The following is a 16,136-nucleotide window of genomic DNA, read 5'->3' as shown; positions in this document are numbered from 1 at the left end:
TATGATAATGATTCAGCTTCCAGAATGAAGAAAAATGGAGGGAAAAGTGATTCAAGGACAGACATCATCTAACGCAAAGGAGATGGTGCAACTGTGTGTTCTTGCTTCTGTCTTTCCAGTGTGTTACCCTGACAACTGGTAGCAGAGAGTCATCCCTTTCCTGGGACAAGGCTTTTTTTCCCTTTGCTGTCAGAGGTGTAGCAGGAAAATGCAATGTGAGGAACCATCTTGGGCTAGAATGCTGAGGGGAATGATTGCAGCTGGGTCAAGGTGGCATAGTTACTTCTGACTCTGGACAACAAATGAGTATAAATGATAGGAACAACTGTTATGGATCATATGAAGAATCAATGTGGTATGAGAGAGAGAGAGACGCAAAAGGACCGTATTTAAGGTACAGCTGTTAAAGGAGAGTGGGTATACTCTTAAAAGCTCATTCCTAGAGACAGAAAGAGCAGTAACGTCAAAGGAAAAAATAACACACCCCAAAACTGGAATGGAATTTTGTGACATTTTGCAGCATTGTATTGGGAATACAGTCTTGCTGTAGGATGTGCATATTCCTGCCCAAAACCAAATTAAAAGAAGGGGAACACATGCTAGGTATGTGTTAGACTGATTTTGAAAAGTAGCATGGGGGAATAAGGGAAAAAGAATAAATTATTAAAAATTTCCTATAGTGAAAAGTGTGTAAATGCAAGTTTCCAGAATAGGCTTTAAGTGTTCTAAGTGGAATACGTCAGAGTAGCAGAAGACATATTTATCCCTAAACAGAGAAGAAAGCAAGCGGAAAAAACCTGACCCCTTCCATGATAAAATAGTAGTGCTAATTATTCAGGTAGCTTCAGAAGATGGAACGGCTGTCCACAGAAAGGGGCCTAAGAGGTGAGAGACAAAAGTACGTTCTGGAAAACAAGAAAGATGTAAACAAGTTTGACAGGAGAAACCAAGTAACAGGAAATCACTTTTTTATCGAAGTCAGGAAGTCTATGAACTTTTATCAAAGCAGCCAAATCACTCTTGCTGCCTTATCACCAAAAGCAATGTGGGAGCCACCATCTTCTTAGGCATTTAAGAAATGTTGGTTCTTTAAAGCAGGATGAGTGAAAAAGGAGCTGCTATAACTGCCATAGCACTACAGTTATAAATTCATTAAAATTAAATTGGGACTGGAAAATCATGGAATAATCTTGGTTGGAAGAGATTTCTGGTTGTTGCCAGCATATGATGACACCCGTAATGGATCAGGGAAGCATAATAGCATGTGAGATATTCTGGATGGCAAAATCTGTGATCCCCCAGTGGTCAGGGATGCCTCCTGTGACTGTTCGCTCCACTCTTGCTCAGATTTTGGCTAAGGGGCAGCTCATGCTAAGGCTTGTTGTATGCTGGAAGCAGCACCATTAGGTTAAAGCAAGAGCAACAAGTAGTCAGGAGACAATGGAGATGAAGAGACAAAGATCATTAAGCAGCCATTGCCACCTGCAGCTTGCTGTCCCCTGCAGCCGAAATTCTTGCATATTGATTGCCTGGCAGCTTCTTCAGAATCCACTAACTTATAGAAATGGTAAAGACCAAAATCCCAAACAGAGAGGCATAAATACATCAGTTTATACAAAAAGTTTTTGAAGTGGATCCATTAGCAGCCAGGCTGATAAGGTCTTCACATGATACAAGGGATGCCCAAATCATGATGGAGGGGGAAGGGGGAGCACTGTCACCATTGGCTAGAGTACCACTAGGGTACTGGTGACACTGTGTCTATCGTTATTCTTCCTTCAACAACTGAGTGACTCATGCACTTTTTAAAGGTAAAGTCTAGATTTTTATTATTGTGTTGCACGCTAAGAATTTGACCCGATCTGCAGAGGGTTCAGGTGACTGAAAAGTCTAGGTAACTGAAATTTTAGGTAATAGGAAAGCTATGGTAATTGCTAGAAGTTCTGTGTAATGATAAGCTATGCTGATTGCTAAAATAATAATATAATAACAAAGCTCTAAGTATAATGAAACCCTGTGTCCAGTTCTCATTCTACCAAGGATCCTTTAAAGAACCTACCTGTCCCTGTGCCATCAGGTAGCATTGGGTGACACCTTATATTTAATGAGAATTTCCTTTGCTGCAAATTTTGTCCATTGCACCTTATCCTTTCACTGGGAAAAGCACGACCCTGTCTTCTCTATATACTCTATGCCTTCTATACCCTCCCGCTATATAGCCGAAGACAACAATAAAATCTTCTTTAGCCAGCTCTTTTTAACGAAGAACAAAACCCTGCAATCTCAGGCTCTCCTCTTGGACCTTGAACTCTAGGCTTCTGGCCATCTGGATGGCCATCCACTGGACTCATTCCACTTTGCCAATGTCTTTCTTGTATTGGGGAGCCCAAAACTGGACACAGTATTCCAGATGTTGTCTCATCAGTGCTGAACACCAGGCAATAATCACTCCCCTTGACCTGCTGGCTCAAATCCTTCTAATACAGCCCAGTATGTGGCTTAGTCTTTGCTGCAACAGTGTTTGGTGGCTCATGTTCAACCCAGTGTCTACCAGGACGTCTAGGTCCTTTTCTGCAAAGCTGATTTCCAGCCCCCAGTCTGTATGGGCACATGGGGATTTTCTTCCTCAGGTGCATGCAGGAGTTTGCATTTTGTTGGTTTCACCAACCATTTTATGGTTGGGGAGATCATAAAATTTATTGCATATAATTACCACATAAATTGGAGGGCCTAGTTATAAATCACTAAGAAGATATAAAAATATATACATTTCCAGCATAAGTATGGCAAGGTCAATTCTGTTAACTGTGTGCTACAGCTCCTTGAGTAAGAGAAAAGAAACCTAGTGAACGAATTTTACGTGGACTTTCACAGTCTTTTGATAAGATCACTCATAAATTGCTAGGAAAATAAAATTAATCATAAAATGTGAAGCATAGTTTTGTTATATCTTACAAACTGGCTAAAATGAGAAAGATAGTTGGGAAACATGGTCCATTTTCAAGGGTATGAACCTGTGGATTTTCCCTGTAACGAGATTGTCTTGGTTAAAACCATTTTTAAATCATTTGGAAAAGAAAATGGAAACCTGGGACACTTTTTATATGGCACAAAATTGCTTAATTTGGCAGGATTATGGAAGACTTTGAGAAACTCAGAACACAACTAAATTGGCAGTACTATGGCAGACAGTACCATATGGCAAAGAGCAAGATTGCACAGACTGAAAAGAATATTTTTAAGTTCTTGTGCATATGGTTGGGCTCTAAATTCATTGTAGCCTCATCTCTCAAAAGAAGTCTTGGAGTCTGCACTAAGAGATCATTAAAAGTTTCTGAATTTTGAAAAAGGTTCTCCTGCGCAAGTTGTATTCATTTCTGATCAGAAAAAAATCAGTAGAGACATAAGTAGACAGAAGATGAAAACATTTTTTATGTAGAGAAAAAGAGTTATTAGAAACACAGGAGGTCCCACATAAACAAATAACATCAGTCCAGTAGAAATAACTAATGAAAGAAAAAGAAAATTATTTAGTAAGAAACAATTAGACTGACTGCAGCAAATAGAATAATAAGGTATAAAGATGCTCTAAAACAAATGACAAACAGAATTTATGTTAAGTGCTAAAAGTATAGGAGCAGAGATCCTGAATAAAGTAGAAATATAGGAAACATAAAAACTTTAAAGGAAATATTTTGCACTAACAAGCAAATGACCTATGGAAATATGTGCTTCAGGGTGTAGCGGATGCTAAGAAAATATAGAAAAATACTAAAAAGGAAAACATTTACAGGAACAAAAAGAAAAATCACAACTGTAGAGGACTTAAACTATTAATCTTACGAATGTCATATTTAAATATGTTCATCAGCCATTGCACTCAGCTGAGCCTGGGAGATCATATGTCTTGTGTCCAAAGATTTTGACCAGCTGTTTCCTATGGACTTTAAATGAGAGATAAGCTGCTTTGCAAATCTCCCATTTTTGAATCTTTATTTGAAGCTTTTGGTATTGGCAGCATCAGAAGTGGGACTTTGGGTTAGGTAGTCCTAGGTCTGATCCAATAGCGTTTATGTTCCTCTTATGCAATTGCCAAGAGAAGGGGTTGAAGACTTGATGTAGAGACTGCTGTGCCCTTGATGCAGCATCTGAATGGAAGTGTGCTAATTTAAGGCTAAGAATATCTCAGCAAGGAGGAATAAAGCCTGCTGACGGTGAGTTTATATAAACACCAGATAAAAATGTCTCCAGCATCTGCAAAACATGAATGTATGAAATAATAAGCTAGGATTCGATGATTCTCCTTGTCCTAATGTGAAGGACAAACCAAGAACCGGGTGATAGTCCTGCAATGGGAGGACAGACAAGCTGACCAAAGAGACCTTTTTCATTTTAATTTTGATGACAATGGCAGTGGTTTCACAGAGAAAGCTGAAATAACCACCCGTAACTCACCTTCTGCGCCTTGGCGTTGCTGCAGACTATTTTGCTGAGAGACCTCTGCAGTGCAGAGGCACCACGGGCTGAGCTGTGCACATGCTGTCAGCTTTCACTGTACATTCAATTTGGATTCCCACGCTTTTTGAATGCATTTTTATGGCTCCATCCCCTGCAGATTTTTTTTCAAATAACCAATTAAAAAAAGGAAATGTCAAATAAAAATAAAAAGAAGAAAACTTTCACACATAAAAGCATTTGGAAGTTAATTCACTTTCAGAGCAGGTTAAAAACCAGTTTATCAGAGGCAGTCCATTCTTTACACAATTTGCATGTTTTAAAAGGTACGGACTATCTTTCACAAGACTTATTATGATCTAATATGCAACCCTGAAGTTAACAACAACACTAGTTTGGTCAGTTAACAGGAGCTGCTAGGCAGTGTTTGGAAAATATGATATTTTCTATCCAGTAAGAGTTGTTGTGAAAGAGGATTATGATACAGTCCAGAAAAGTGGAGGGTTCATTTTATGTATAGCAATTCTGGTGGGTCTGATTTGTGGTACGCCTATGACCGCACACTTTTTTTCCAGAAATGTATATTTTTTGAAGCACAGACACATATACAGATAGACATTAGAAAAAAATCAAATAAAACATAAACAAAAATTTAATAAAACACAGTTGTCAGGATTCCAGGCAAACAATTTGTAGTGAAAATTAATTTCGGACGCTCCATTTCTTACAGATTACCGCTATCTCAATATTGTGAATTATGTCTGAAAACAAGCCTTGGGCCAAAGCCACACCCATTTCCATATTTGCATTTAATTTTCGAGACCAAATTTTCCATTTTAATCCAGATTGGAGGGCGCATTTTTTTTCTTTATGCCAAAGAAAAAGTGTCTTTATTTCTTCATTGTCACAGGTCCACCCAGAGCTAGAGGTAAACCAGCTTTGAGCACCAGAGAAAACATACAATTGTTACTGTTCTATACAGTACATTTGCTCGTATTGGAAAGATCAAGTGTGTGCTTCCAAGAGTATAGTCTTTATCACGTGTACTTTGTACGACTTCATAATCTATGCTAATAATTCAGTGGTAATTAGACAGCTGGACCGTTTGGGTTTGCCTAAATCATCTCTCACATATATTGTGACTCTCACCAAACTGTCAGTCGACTAGCAACAGATGTCACCTGTATGTAGGATATAGGCAGCTCTTTTGAAAAGCCAGAGGGACCCCTCAAACACTGACACGTCTTACATGGAGAGTCACATTCCTGGCTTCTGTGCTGGGCATCCTCACCCTCTGCACCTTTGCGCTTGGATGTCATATAGTAACCTTTCTGATTCTAGAAAAAATGGAGAAAATGTGGTATCTTTGACATATGAAAAGGGTTGTTGTAGGTTTTTAAGTGAAAAACATTTATATGGTGGCATTCTGCAGTGGCGTTAAGTGCGCCTTCTGTGTTATGATATCTGTGAAGCTGATAACGTAGTTTTGGTAATCCATACAAGACTCTCATAACTTATTTCCAACTGAGTAACACAGAACAAAGAAATGCTGCTGTGAGACTGCATGTTATGCTAGTACTAGATTTTCAGATGTTATAATGTACTCAGATTGATGCAGAAATAATTATTAAAAAAAAAAAAAGGAGAGAGAAATTTCTGCTCCTTCATGGCACTTCATTGTGGCCAGATGGGTTCAGAAATGATTCCCAGAAAAAAAAGTAAAAAATTGTGTCATTCAGTCTATATTGTTAGATGATTTGCTGGCAAACCTTTGTGCAAAGAGGCCCAGGTTAATTGTTCAACATCTGCCCACTTTGCAGCAAGAAGAGAAACTCTGATTCATCTGGCTTTCATATCAATTCTAGATACCTTTCAGAACACCAGAGAAAAGGGACTATATACGAAGCTTAGTGTTTGATCCTTGTTTATTAACTCTTTTTTTATTCCTAGGTAAAAGACACCCTGATTAATATTTTCATGCTTATTTGTCTTTTAATCTGGTGGAGCTTCACTAAAGAGTTGCTCCGGTATTGCAGCATCAGTGCTGTAATGCAACACTACTGTGAAGTTGGGGCAAGAAAGTGTAATAACCTTCTTAAGACAGAGATATGGAGTGACTTGCCCAGAACGGAATGAAAGAGAGGTGATGGCGTGTTTTGGATGTAAGGTCTCCCGCTGGATTCCCTGCAGACACACCTTTTTCATGAAGGAAAGGGAACCTTTCATCTTTATCTCTTCCTTCTGAGCTTATCGAGACCTCCCCATGTGAAATTTGTACTTCTGGGCGGCTGGAGGTTTTTAGAGGGAAACATGGCTGGCAAACTGTCAGGAGGAAGTTATTTACTAGGAATTGGTGAATTGGCGTCAGTCCCTTGGCATTGGGAAGTGTAGTGGGAAACTGGGTTCTAGCTGAATTGTGCTTCTGGAAGAAAAGAGGAATCTGAAAAGCAGCATGTATGGTAGAAAAGGAAAGAAATAAGCATGCATATTTTCCAGCTTTCTCACACAGGTTGTTGGGGTCCGCAGCACCGGGAGATCACCTTGCTGCATCTGCAAAACCAAAAGGTAGCAAATCCCTTGCTCCCCAAGGGCTGAGTGCTATAGGAATGATTCACATCCAATCTGTAGGGTCTAAGGGACGATTTTACCATATTTCTGGAGCTGCAGGAGCAGGAAGGTAAGTTGTCCCCCCAGCTAAGGTGGGAAGCAGGGAAGCAAGCCAAGGGGAGCTTTGTTCCTCTCCTGGTTTCATAAATAATGAAGCTCTGGGATGAGGGCAGGGTGTCTCAGACACAACCTGCTAAAGCAGTAAATGGCTGACACAAACTGCCACTGGGTGCTTTTTGGCCAAGAGTGAAAAATTAAGGCTGCTGGACTAAGCGCTTCCCTGCTGAGCTGTAGCTAAGGTGAATTTTCACAGGAACTGTTTAGTTACCACGTCATGTAAAGAAGGTATTTGGAGGGCCTTAGTGAGAGCCCCAGCACTGGGTACCACAACAGAGCCACTACGCCTGCTGCCGAAGAGACTGGCTTATGGTTCGTCTTGGAGGCTTTGCATGAAAATCAGCTTTGGTTCTCCACTTGGTCGCAAGCAATTTAACCGGATTCATATGTGCGGTTGCAGGGCTACAGCTCTCTTCAGACATGCAAGAAGAGCTCTCATTCCTGGCACAACATAACAGATCAGAAACCCCACGTCTGCTTTCTGTTTTCTGATGATGGTTTTGATGCACAGCTAAATTGTAATTACACAGGAAATCCAAACGTAAAGGTATGTAGCAGGGAGAGGTGCTTTTTCTTGTTCAAAAGCATCTTGCGATTCTGTGGGTGGTCGCGTAATTCAGCGAACGCCCACAAATGGCAGAGGGTTGTATCAGGCGGCTCCATGCAGCCCGGCACTGGCGTGCAGCGCTGTGGCACACTTCACCTAAACACTCCAGGGCATTTCGTCTTCGCTAGAAGGTGAAACTGGCACTGGAAACAACATTTCAAAAAGGATCGCGTTTGGCAAAAAAAAATATTAAAGAGAACAAATAGCATGTAAATCAGGATTATACTGCTCTTACCAGGCGGGGTTTTTAATCCTCACTTCCTCAATGAAGTACAAAAGTAGAAAGTCATGAAAGCCTCTGGCAGAAGATGATGGTTTAGGGTTTTTGTAATTGTGTGTAAGTATCTGGGAAGGAATAGTCAAAAGTTCTCTATAAGCCACTTTGAAAATGTCACTAAGTCTGCCTGTCAAGATTCACTGAGCCCCTGCTATGCATTTTCTGGGCCACACGGTTTATTCCTCTCTCTTTAAATTGAAAATTCACATTGAAAATGAAATGTTCTTTATCTAAAACTTTGATTATCCAATGGCTTCTACATTGCCTCCTGAGACATTTAGATAATCAAATTGCAGCAACGCATGGAGAAAATGAACTGTGGCTGCAAATAACTATGTAAAAATCATACCTTCTTTCTCAATAATATAATCCTGTCATGCATCTGAGTCCAATCTGCTTGCTTTACTGAAAAAATATGGGTTTGGTCTGGAAAGCAAAGCGAAGCCTCCAAAGTTGTAGCACACTATCTGAATTCTGACTCCAGTGTTGCCAGTCGGACTGTCAATTAAACTGCGATTACAGGATATTTATTATCTAACAGAAAGCCTCCTGCGTTAGGGTTTTGTTTTCCCCCCGACCCTGTCACCAGCATGTCTCTGCTTTCGCTGCTTATGGTCAGGAATGGATTAAGGCTCAAAACGCTGCCCAGATTTACCGAAATTACCGGGCGCTCCAAAATGCTTCTCTGCTGCCGCTCCCCAGCCAGCCTGCCCCACGCATCCCTCCCCCCTCCCTTCCTCCCTCTCCCCGCAGGATGCCATCTCGCCTTCCCCTGCTCCTCAGCCCTTGATGTCTCGGCCAAGGGAGGCAGCTGAGCCCCGGGAGCCCGGCGGGTCCCCCCCTCCCGGCGCCGCTGTGTCCCCCCGCCAGGCTCAGCCCCGGCTCCCGCCTGCGCCCCGGCTGCTGCTGCCGCTTAATCCCCCCCCGCTGGTGCTGGGGGTGCGGGAGGCAGAACTTGGCTTGGCTGATGGCGGGGAGGGGGGGCGAGCTGCCGCAGCAGCATCTCTAACAACGATAGTCAGGCTCGTAAAGGGAACCGATTCGACTTAGAAGGCGCAGAAGGGGTATATCGTATCCCCACAAAATGTCAGGGCTACAAAATAATTCATACCCGCGCTTCACGCAAAGGCAAAACTGAGCGATGATTAAAAATCAAGTCTGTGTTATTATTTTGCTTTGGCATCATAATAGCAGCAGTATAAGCTACAGGTGAGAACACATTCAAAGACTTTATTTTCAAATGCTTACAATCATTAAAAAATAAAGTGCTCAAGGGCATGAAAATCGTCAGACCAAAAAGATTTGGGTTTTTTCCATCTGAAAGTCTAACAACGTTGTAGCTGACCATTTATAACACTGACATGCTGGGAGCCTGCTGCTCCTGGGTCAAAATTATTTAAGCCCTGCTAGCTTTTATGCATAGTCTTTTCTCCCTGTTCTTTCTATACGTAGGGCAGAGAGAGACCATTTGAAGAGGTGAATGGGAGATTGCACAGACACTGCCTGGAGTCCTCTGTGGGTTCCCGTTGCTGTCAGGTCCGCCGGTGTCCAAGAGTTGGGCACTGTGGCAGGTGGAAGCACAGACCCCCAAAACGATGCCCCTACTGTCCAGTTCCCTTTGCTGGCTTTCAATAACCTGGTGACTAGTTCTTGAGGCTAAGGAGTACCACAGCTACATGACAGCTATACAAATTCATGATGTTCTTTCTCAATGTCAGCCCACCAAAAGTAACACACGTAAGTATGCAGGATGTATTTGTGCGTTTACACGCACACACACGCCCACACACACACACATATGCACACCAGTGACCATTTCCCTTCCGATCGATCAGACAAGCCGGTTTATGATTTTATTGATATCAATGTCTAAGACCCCAATCAGCTTGAAAAATCAGAACTTCTGTGTTGTCTACCATCATTAATAATGACTCTGAAAAATTGTTGCCTGTCATCTCTAAGTACAACTGGAGTATGAATTATGGAAACCTCCAGGGAGTAAATAGTGAGTAGTTTGTGAACAAAAGGAGGCAAAACCATGATAGATAAATGTCAAGATTTTAAATCAAATTGATTATTTAACGATCTGTTAGTCAGAAACTGTTTGATTGATCTTCTTTATCTGTACAAACATATTCTTCCTTGCATTAAGTCTTCTAAATATTTGACAACCATCCTACCTGGAATTGTAGATCCAGTTTTGAAAAACAGTTATGGTCTAGGAAATCTCCTAAGTCTTCTCTGTCGCTGTTTATGTAATTCTGTGTCTGTTGGGGAAGATGGGAATACTACATTGACATTAATCAGAGTGCAAATTCGAGTTTTAGCGTCACCTTAACAAAGGGATGGGTGAATATTTTCTGTAGCAGAGGAAGGAACAATTATGTAGTTCTGCCATGTAATGCCGTGTTTCACAGCTCTGTTTTCTCTCCTACATTGACCTGCATATTTTTGATAATTTTACTGTATATACGAAGTCAGTTCTGCCAGGTAGCTCTAGTGCCGACCTCCTACTGTATTTCACACAGTGAGCTGAATGGGGATGTTACTCTTGGCGTCAGGCTGTGGCACACATTTTGGGATAAAGAAGCTCAAAGACTGGTCAGGCAGCCAAAATAGAGGCTGAAACAAACAAATGTAGCAGACCACAGTTGGTTTGCTGGCATATTATTTATTTTGTTAATCAATGCTGATAGTAAAATCCTTTCCAAGAAGTCATTCAAGTTTGATATTATTTCTTTTTGAAGCTGTGGTTCATTAAAGCCTATTTTGTTATTAGCATTAAGGTTTCCCGCATATAAAGGCTTAGGCTCCAGGCTCCAGGTCAGGCACAAGCAGTTTAATAAGATTCAGATGGTATACACGCTATCAGAGAGGTATAAAATCCTTCAGACTTGCAATAACAGCTCCTGTTCCTGGCAGACCATAATATCAGCAAACTTCAGTTCCGCTTTCTGTTTACTGTAGATGGTTCTGATTCACAGAGAAATTGAAATTACACAGGAAATCAAAATATTCAAACTTAAAGGTATGCGACAGAGAGGCTCTTTTACCCTTCCAACACTGTTTTATAATTCTGGAGAATGAGGGCATTTTGCAGTGTTGAGCACACAAAAAAATCTCACGGGGAGAAAAATATGTGATAGGAAAAAAGGCAACATAAAAAGATAGTAATCCTCACTCAAAAAATTTCGGTGCGCTTAGTCTAAAGACACATAATTGTAGAGACTGACATTTCCTATGGTTTGAAACATTGCTCCTGTCGTTGAACATGAAAAAGCGTGATGCAGGAAGAGAGGAGCAGTATTGGATAGAAACATCTGCAAATGCATCTCGCTCATCAATAACTCCTTAGTTAAGCTCCGATTGGAATTTTTGCATAGAAATGAGGTTAAATCGCTAAGCAGTTGCTAATCCCCCACTTAGAGCTGTAAAATTCTGTGCTGAACAGTATTCCTGTGGATGAAGACAGTCAGTCTTTGCACATGTGTTTGCATGTATGTATGTATATATGTATATGATACACCTGTGTCTGTTTTAATTGCAGAAGGCAACATTTAAAAAGGAAAATGGATTCATAGAAATATTCATATCCTTCTCTATTTTGTTGCTCGCAGAAGATCTGATACTTTTGGCAAGGAGATCTGTCACGCTGACAACGAATTTACAGCCTGGAAATGAGCCGGCTTCCTCATCTCCCTATCTCTTATTTAGTTTGCTGGTGTTATTGGCAAATGGCACCAACATACCACCACCCCTTTCATTCTGAGGGAAATGGAAAAACTTAAAAGATGTTCAATATTTTTTGTGTGAAATGCAGATACCAGTGAGGGCGATAAAAGCTTCAGCAACAAGGAGAAAATAGTGAAAGCTGGCAGAAATTATGTGTTCTTTCATGCGCTTTCAACTGTATTTTTGGACCAGTGTGATTACAAGGGAATTATATTCTGATGCATATACATATATATATATATGCATGTGCTGGGACATCCAGACAGGCCACCCTTTAACAAAGCACACTGTCCCTGGATGTGCTAAGAGACTCGTGTTCTCATTTCAGAGCTGTTCTCAAACTCACTAATTAATTCTACAACTCATATTCGTAATTACCATTATCATCTTTTTTTTAATAATGAGTTTAAATTCCACAGAAACCTGGCTTCTTTTCCTCCCTCTGTCTCCACACAGAAAAGCTGTTGAATAAGCACAATCTATTTCTTATCTTTCAGGAACTCAGGCTGGTTCACAGCGTAAGCAGCTAAGCTGAAAGATTTAATTCATCTTGTTCATTAAAATTCACATAATTATAAAGTCAGAGATGTTAACTTTTCGGTTATTACAATACAGCTGGCAAACAGAGACTGTTGCACCAACTGGGAGACTTAAAACCTCATCTTTGGTGGCCAGGTAATTTTATTTAACAGTTTAGCAAGAATTTAAATCAATACTTCTGAGAAATCTGCTTTATGAAATTAGTATTATGAGTAATTGATTTAAATGTGCTTTTCACAATCTCATGATATTTCACATGACATACATGTAGGGATTATTTCAAGTGCCTCTGGGTGTGTTTCTTGCTGTCTTTAAGTTCTAGATAGAGTTCAGTGTAGAGAGGAATAACCCATGACCCCTTTAAGTCCTGATTTAATGGGCAATTGCACTTAATTATACAAGGTGGGTAGGACTGCTTGAAATGTTTGTGCTCAGGAGACAGGGTAGAGCTGGGTTAATAACCTTTGCTGAGGCATTTTTGATCCCTTTTTCTAACTTTTTGCCTTCTGAAATCCCCCCTTGAAACATTTTTCTTCACTAGTTGCATTTGCCTTCTCAGCTCAAAACTTAGGATGCTTCCAAGAATAACCACCAAAAAAGTCAAGTGCACAGTTACCTACAAAGCTTTGGCATTACCACACTTGAAGGTGAAGTATTTCCACCAAGATGTTTACTCTATGGTATATTTTCACCAGCTGGCGCTACTGGTCAGAAATGTTCTGAATGGGTACGGATTTAGCAGTCATAAAATGAACATCTGTTGTTTGGGAAATTCCTGTAAACTTCAGCAGCACTGCTTAATTTCACTTTTCCCTCAGTTACGGGCCAGAAAATGGACTCAGCTCCTGCGAGACTTGAAGAATGGTGGGAATGAGTGAGAGAAAGGGCAGGTATTCATAGCACAGCCAGCCTGGCCCCATTCATCAGCCACATTTCAACTTCCAACTTACTTTGGAAGAAAGAAACTAAAAATCTGACTGGCCACCACATGCCACTGTTATGCCATACAGATGTGTCCCATTGCAGACCACATGTTTGTGGACGTGGTCGTTTGGATGATAAGGACAGGGAGGCTGTTTGGACAATGGAGTGGAGGTTATCTGGCAATCTGATGCTTTTTTGTGTGATCAGAGATGCCAGTAACGCATCTAGGGCACAGGGGTGTTCTCTGAATCTAGCCTCGAGAGACGTGTGTCATTTGACAGCCAAAGGTACCTATTCTCAGCGCAAGGAGTATCTCCTAGCAGTGTGCGCAAGGACAGTAAGAGAAGACATCGTGGGCAATAAAGTAGAAAATTCCGAGCGCCATCTTTGCGCCCCGTCTAAACGAATAGCTCTCTCCAGTCTTTTATATTATGTGATTAGAAAGAGTTAAATGAGCATGATTGCCATGGAAATTTCTTAGGCATTAATGTTTTCTACTCCTTCTGTATTGAATGCCCTTGTGATAGAAGAGAAAGAACAAACATCAAAAGTACCTTTTAACTTCACAATTCTTTCTAAATTTCTTTAAACTTATGGGCTATACTGCTGGCTTTCAAACTTCAAAGCATGCAGGAAGATCAGGGTCACACAGAAAATTATTTCTTACAGTTTAATAAAATATGCATGTGAATTGTATGACCTGCCAGAGAAATTATTTATGTGTTAATGTAATGTTGTAACATTAATTACACACTTTAATTTCTTCCTTAGTAGCTTCTGTACCAGTAAGAACAGTACTGGCTCTAAATTGAGTTGGAAACACATGTTGTGTCACCAAAGCTTAAATTATTTCCAGACGGAATTGTTTTTTTGCTTCCACAAGATAACAATCTTCTTTTTTTTTTAAGCAGCATTTGGGAAAAAGGAAGCAAACGAGATCTTTTGCCTTTAACTCAGAGGATTCCTGATGGATCTTTTTCAGCCTTGCTCTGCCACAGTGCTGTAGTTTGTGCATATTGCATTTATTGACAGTTGCAGAAATGCCTAGTGCATGTTTCCTGTGAATGAATCACAGCTTTTATTTATGGCCACTATTGTAAAGTACCGAATCCCATAGGATTGGTTCCTTTGGATTTCTTTCCTTAGGGGATTTCCTACCTCTCTTTCTATGGTATACCTGTGATCAAAATCATGTACGTGTTTAAAATCAAGGACATATATTGAGTCTTATCTTCTGAATTACTATTCATATAAAGTTCTTAATAGGTACAGAAAACTTCTATGTCACTTATTTCAACAACGTCCTGTAGCAGCTCTGTAGTTCAATTCTAAATTGTCTGGAGGCAGTGAGAATAAAAGAAAAAAGGTTCTCCTCTCAACTATGGAACAAACTTTCTGTATGATCTTTGCAAATCACCTACTCGTGTTTAAGTCTTCTCAAATGTAAATCTGAGGCCTAACTTCATTAAAGTGATTTGAAAACATTCAAGGGAAGGTGCTATAGATAAGCAAAATATTTTTATAGAATGTAATTGCTCTTATCTGTGTTCATTGTTTTACCTTTTAACATTTCCTTGGTTACTTTTTTGTTCTTGTACTATGGCCAAAGGTAAATTAGGAAGAAGAGTAAGTAAGAGAGCCCATTTGGCATTGCTGGTACCATTCAATATGTTATATACACTTGTCTTACTTTTCTTAAGTAAATACTCCTTGTCTTCCTTAAATCTTCTAAAGTGTTTACTTATCTATTATTTCAAAGGTTTTTTTTAGTGACAATGATGTTTAGGTTATAATTTCATCTAAAATTATTGATTTTTTTGTGTCAATGTGAAATGGTTCACTGCTGTACTTCTTGTACTGTCACAAAATAACCTAAACGCCTAGATCACTAATGGCCAATATGTTTTCTGTAGCTAACATGCCACCTATGCTGGCATCAATGCTATCTCATGTAAGACATTTTCCAATTGCTCCACATTTATCCAGTCTTCACCCATCTTGATGGTATTCAATGACATCATGATGCTATATGAGGCTTTTTTGTCATGAATGTGCAGAACTTGGAGCCCAAATTGATTTCACAAGCCTCCACATGGCACTTACACATAACTAGATTTTGGGCTGTGCTGGATGTCACTCGGTATCCTCTACAATCAAAATTATTTAGTATCTGTTACTAGACTTTTGAGTCATCATGAGATCTTTGTAGTTGCTAGGCTTGAGACGTGGACAGGGACCTGACGGGCATCATCAAGTATAAGTCACCACCTAGATAAGAAAGCTAGCTTTGTTCTGTATAATATCTTTTTTAGAAAATGAATTGAGAAAACAGCGTGTTTATCCAAACAGTGCAAAATACCAATGCTAGGAGTTCAGCTGGTACAACGAGCATTGGAATCATTACAAAAGTCATGAAGGAGTCCTAAGTAAAGATGAACAACACACTTCATGGAAAATACCATTTCACTCGAGCCCTTCCCTAAAGCACAAATGAGCCAAGTATGAAACCTTTTTGAGGTTAGGAATAGTGTTTAATTTTACATTTTCTCACATGTTGGCACTTCTTGGAATCTGTGGGAGCAGAAGAGGAATTACCAAAATACCACAGGTATTTTTGGGGGACTGCTGGTCTAAAGGATGTCAGGAAATACTGGAAATCATAGAAAGACATTTTTTCTTGACATTTCCTACCATTAGCATGCTGGGATGCTTTAGATAAATTTCCACAAGCTTTGCGTGGATGTCCAGGTTTTGCAGTTCTCCTTCAAAATGTACTGAATTGCCAAACTTTTTTGCAATTCACTTGCAGCAGCTAAAATGTTTCTGTTCGCTATCAATGATACTGTGGCATCTTTGTTCCTTCACTTATTCATGACC

This window comes from Chroicocephalus ridibundus, chromosome 2, assembly GCF_963924245.1.
Source record: "Chroicocephalus ridibundus chromosome 2, bChrRid1.1, whole genome shotgun sequence".
In the NCBI taxonomy this organism is placed as follows: domain Eukaryota; kingdom Metazoa; phylum Chordata; class Aves; order Charadriiformes; family Laridae; genus Chroicocephalus; species Chroicocephalus ridibundus.
The sequence above is the reverse complement of the archived record's forward strand: the minus strand, read 5'-3'. Positions refer to the sequence as shown.